The sequence below is a fragment of the Bos grunniens genome, chromosome 28 (genome assembly GCF_055505025.1).
Source record: "Bos grunniens cultivar Pamir isolate PY7600 chromosome 28, Bosgru_T2T1.0, whole genome shotgun sequence".
NCBI lineage: Eukaryota > Metazoa > Chordata > Mammalia > Artiodactyla > Bovidae > Bos > Bos grunniens.
In genome coordinates this window covers 24,501,883-24,507,882 of record NC_141192.1, presented here as the reverse complement: position 1 = coordinate 24,507,882, position 6,000 = coordinate 24,501,883, and positions in this window count along the sequence as shown.

The window sequence follows — 6,000 nt, the reverse complement described above, 5'->3', positions numbered from 1 at the left end:
GAGGAAATTCAAAAAGGTAAAGACTGAAGAAATTCTCTGAGTTTAAATTTCAGTATTGTTCATAATTTTTAATGTGGTGCCGTGAATGTAGGCAAAGGAGAGAGTAGCAGTGAAAAGAACACTTTTCCTTAGGTAACTCGTAGCCCAGAAAGGGAAAAATCCATGAAGATCAGTAACTAAGATAGCACATGAAAAAATGTGACACTGAAGAACACAACAAGTATTATAAAACCACAAAGCGGGGAGGGCAGTTAAATTTAGAGACTGCAGATAAAATATATGGTAAAAAAAATGCACGTGCATTCCCAATACTTGCAAGGTTCAGGAAAGATGACAAATACAGACTTACACGGCAGTTGCCTAAATTTTTAAAAGTTAGAAATCAAGCTTACAAATTTTATACTAGGTATGTTTCAAATTCTCACTACTAAAAACATGGACTTTCATATCAGTTTTTTTTTTTATTTTTCTAATTTTTATTGGTGTATAATTGCTTTACAATATTATATGAGTTTCTATATACAGCCAAGTGGATCAGCTATACATATGCATGTATCTCCTCTTTTCTAGATTCCCTTCTCATTTAGGTCACCACAGAGCAGAAGGTAGAGTTCCCTGTGCTGTACAGTAGGTTCTCATTAGTTATCCATTTTATACATAGGATCAATAGTGTGCTCGTGTCAATTCCAGTCTCCCAATTCCTCCCAGGCTCCTTCCCCTTCACCCTGGGTATCTATGCCTTGGTTCTCTATGTCTGTGTCTCTATTTCTAATTTGTAAATAAGATCATCTATACCAGTTTTTGTTTTGTTTTTCAGATTCCACATATATGCATTAATATACAGTCTTTTTTTTTCTTTCCGGATTACTTCACTTTATAGTTCATAACTGTTTTGAAAGCCAAGTGTGAACTGAAATTCTTTTAGCTCCATTGAATTTCCTTGGAGAACTTGGTGGTACTGGGATAAAAGGATATGGGCTCAAATTCTAAAGTCCCTTTCCATTTACGATCCCAGGCTCTACCTACCATAGCAAGGGTGTATGGACTGTATTGTTGGTCTGTATTGTTCAACCTCCATCCCTTCACTATTCCCAAAAAAGTATCCGTTGGCCATCCCTGACCATGCCTTGATTTGTACATACCATTAGGTCACGACATTTGGACAAGGAATGCTTGATTTCTGGGTACACTGGACATTCTCTAAGTGTAGAAGACATGGGTTCTGTTCACAGGATGACCACACCCATGGCTCTAACACATTGGACCAATGGTACAAGACCCCCTTTCTTGGACTTAAGTTCATTTTAAGCAAATGTTCCTTGAGAGACTTAAATATTGATAAGATAAATATGAGCCAAAAGAACAGACAAAAGGTCATCTGAAGGAGAAGATAAAGATTTTCTTTGAGAATTTGGAATAGTATGAACAAATACATAGAGGTGAAAAAGAAAATAGTTTGTGTGAAAACAGTGAATGTGGCAAACCTCACAGGGGAAAGCTGCCTGCTCCACAGCAGACTCAGTACATAGCTAGTGCATGCAGTCTCTGGATAGAGTTGCCATCAAGGATTCAGCACTTCATGCATATCTACATCCCCAGCCTAGTGCTCCTTTTGGAGGCCGTTTATGGGAGACCTCTTTATAGTAGGTCTTGGCTAAAAGCCTGTTAAGACATCTCTGCCAAGACCTTCTTATAAGAAGAACGAGGGAAGCTTGAAAACATTTTATTCTGACTCAATTCTCAGTACTTTTCCACTCCTAGTCCTTGACCCCCTCAACGTCCTACAGCCCCTGGGTCCATAACATGACAAGAGCCTTCCTTGGGGGACATAGCAGCTTCCTAGGCAGAGTTCTCAGTGATATGATCCTGCCATGCTCTGCTCACCTCTCCACCTGAGTCAGTGTTCACTGATACCTCTATCCTCTGGCCTTACCCAGTGTCATGCCTTTGAGAAAAATGTTCTCATAGGGATTTCTCTGTCAGATAGTGAGAGAGTCAATTCTTAGGTAGGTTGATATGATGTCTGGGGTTCCCAAGAAGAAAGGGGTCTGGGCTTCTGACAGAGGAGATAGGAGTCTGGGGTTCTCAAGGAGGAGAAAAGGATAAACTTTTTTTTCTACGTCCTTTAGTCTTAGTCACGTAAGATATTATTTTCTTTAAGCCCAGAGCTAATTATTACAAAACAAAACAACTCATCTTAAACTCCATAACGATTATATAACAACAATGTGTCTTTCTTGAGGACCTGTTTCTCCTTAACCAGAACCTTCTGACTAATCCTGTTGTCTTATGTGGGAGTGGATCTGGTAAGACCTTTCTACTATTACTTCTAATCTTGTTAATTTAAGATGTATGTTGGTGAGAGAACAAGATGGTAGAGAAGTAGATGGATGTGAAATACATCTCTATTCATGGATACATCAGGAATACACCTTCAGACACAGAAGTGCATGCAAAACACCAACTGAGAGAGGACGGGAGTACCTGACCAGTGGAAAAAAAAATATAGAGAACCACACAAAACTCAGTAGGATGAAGGAACTAGGGGGAAAACAGAAGTGTTAGTAGGACTGGACCTGCCCTTGGTGGGTGGGGGAACAAAAGCAAGGGTCCGATCCCCACACTGAAGCAATTGTCTGAGTCAGAGGAGACATAATTCAGGCTAAGAGTGAAACAACTGATCTGTGGCAGCATAAAAGGAATGAGAATCAGACAGTCCTTGCTGCAGCCATACATACCCCAGAGAGGGACACAGGTCCCCTGGAGGGCGCAGCAGCTGGAAGCTGGAGTTTAAGGATTGTGGAGCAATCCCACGGCAAGGGCCATTGTTGACTGCAGAGACACGGATCAAGGGGATGTGAGGGAGATTGTGGTGGGAAATGCCTGTGGAGGAAAGCCAGGCAGCCATGGAAGTAATGTGATACTGCTGAGTCATGCATAGAGGGTGGAGACATCACCATGACCTCTTTCTCCCCACATGCCAGCATTGGCAGCTGAACAATAGAAAGGCTGGCCAGTCAAAAGCCTGATGCACTTTTCTACAGAGTAGGACCCCACCCAGGATGCCCCTTTAAGGGCTTAATGCACAGGTCTATAGAATAGGACCCCAGCCACAGGGCCCCTCTATGTGCCTGACATGCCAAACAACAGAGAAGGAACCCAGGAAAGGGAGTCCTTTAAGTTCCTGAATTGGTGGAGCTACGGAGAAAGACTGGCCAAAGAGGCTTTCTGATTGCCAGCTACAAGAGGCTCAAAAAAGGACTGATAGGGCCATAACTGCTGCAGTGGAGGCAGTCCGTGTTCCTGCATACTTGGTGTCACCAGAGTCCACCCAAGCCAAAGAGCTGTGCCACCTTCATGTTCAATCCTCACTGGGGCAGAATTGCCTCAGGCAAAAAGAGTCTTGTGTGCGTGCATGCAGGGTCACTTTGGTTGTGTCCAAATCTTTGCAACCCTGTAGACTGTGGCTGCCAGGCTTCTCTGTCATGGGGGCTCTCTAGTCAAGAATACTGGAGTGTATTGGCTACAGTTGCCATATCCTTCTACAGCATTATATTTCCTGTTGCCCTAGCAGGCAACACCCCTGAGTACCTGGTGCTTCCAGAACCCCTACAATCCAAGCAGCTGCACCTGGCCCTCACAGGGGCAAACACAAATCCTCTAGGGCAACCTTAAGAGCAAACCCCAGTGGACAACCCACATGCAGAGGTGGAAATAAAACCACAATTTAACCCCAGGAGCAGTGTGGCTAAGGAAGAAGACCCAAAACCTTTCCACCAACTGTACAAACTGTATATTAAGTCCACATGATCAATTAGGCAGACTCTGTGTCTATGGAATACATAAAAGGACACTAAGAGCTCCCACAAAAGAAAATACACTAGTTCTGATAGCTGTGGATATTGGAGGCAAGAACACACAGGAGCAGGATCAGATTCAAATCTGAGCTGCCCCCACAGCAAGTCCAGAGATCCACATAGGGTTGGAGGGTATCCTAGGGAGGTGAGGACTGTGACTCCCAGGGAAGGAAAGGACTCTGACAGAAGTGACTCAAGAAAAACATCTATTACTCTTATGTTTTGATTTGTACTATAGATTCTTCTGGAATTTTTTCTCCCCCCCCACTTTAGTTATGACCAAATTAGACAGCTTATAGAAAAGCAGAGACATTACTTTGCCAACAAAGCTATTTGTCAAAGCTATGGTTTTTCCAGCAGTCATGTATGGATGTAAGCGTTGGACTATAAAGAAAGCTGAGCACCAAAGAATTAATGCTTTCGAACTCAGGTGTTGGAGGAGACTCTTGAGAGTCCCTTGGACTGCAAGGAGATCCAACCAGTCCATCTTAAAGGAAATCAGTCCTGAATATTCATTGGAAGGACTGATATTGAAGATGAAACTCCAATCTTTGGTTACTTGATGCAAAGAACTGACTCATTTGAAAAGACCCTGATGCTGGCAAAGATTGAAAGAGGGAGGAAAAGGGGGTGACAGAATATGATATGGTTGGATGGCATCAGGTACTCTATAGACATGAGTTTGACTAAACTCTGGTAGTTGGTGATGAACAGGGAGGCCTGGAGTGCTGCAGTCCATGGGGTCACAAAGAGTTGGGCACAACTGAGTGACTGAACTGAATTGAACTGGTGTAGTTGTCAATTTTATTCACACTATGAAATCTAATTAAGCTTTTGAGCTTTTTTTTTTCCTTCAGTCACATTTTTTATTGTTGTTATGAACCTCTACCTTTGTGTTGGGTTTTTGCAGGTCTGTGGAGTTTTCCTGTTTTGTTTGTTTTTCTTTTCTTTTTTTTTTAATTTTACTTTTTAATTTTTTAAACCTATTATTTTTTCTACATTTATTTCTTTGTTTGCTTTTCCTACTGTTCTTTTCCCCTTGCAGTTAATATTTAATGTATATAAATCTTTATCTACCTCTATTTAACTTTGTATATCTATTTTGTCTACCTTTTCTTTCCTCTCAACATGATTATTAGTTTTATTTTCATTACTTTATTCCACAATTGGCATCTTGTTTTAGTTCTATTTTCCAGTTGTTACTTTAGTTAGTTTTGTTCTTAACTGCTAGAAATAATTTTTTGTTTCCTTTGTTTGCCGGGTCAGTATACTGTACTTTATTTTTGTTAGACGATTTTGCTTTTGCTTATGGGTGTATATGTATATGTGTATATTCAGTCACGCTTTTTATTTTTCTAAACCTCTGGCTTTATGTTGAGCTTTTGAAGGTCTGTGGAGTTTTCCTTTTTTGTTTTCTTTTTTTCTTTCTTCTTCCTTTTTTTTTGTCTTTTCTATAATTTTAATTTTTAATTTTTTAAACCTATTATATTTTTCTACATTTATTTCTTTGCTTGTCTTTCCTACTGTTCTTTTCCCCTTGCACTTAATCTTTAATGTATAAAAATCTTCTTCAGCTACCTCTATTTAACTTTGCATATCTATTCTTTGTTTCTTTTCTTTCCTTCCTTTACTCTCAACATATTTGTTAGTTTTGTTTTCATTGCTTTATTCCCCACTTGGCACCTTGCTTTAGTTTTGTTTTCAAGTTTGTGCTTTAGTTAGTTTCGTTCCTTACTGGTAAATTTTTGATTTCCTTTGTTCTCCAGGTCAATCTCCTGTACTTTATTTTTGTTGGACTCTTTTGACTTTGCTTATGGGTATATATGTATATGTGTATATTCCATTATTTTAATTATTATTTGCCTGATTTTGTAACTGCCATTTGTCTGGGCTTCATCTTTGGTTTCTCATTTTTGGATATTTGTTTTAATCTCACTTAATGTCATAACAAACCACTTGTGAAATATTTGTTCCTGACCAGAGATCAAGCCCTGAACCTTTGGAGTAGGACCACAGACTCCAAGACCCTAGACTACCAGGGAATTAACCCTACGGAGTATCAGATAGTGAGAATTCACACAAAGGAAACCAGTTGAATACAAGACCTGGCATCACCCACACCTGCAGGTCCCCTGTGCAGGAC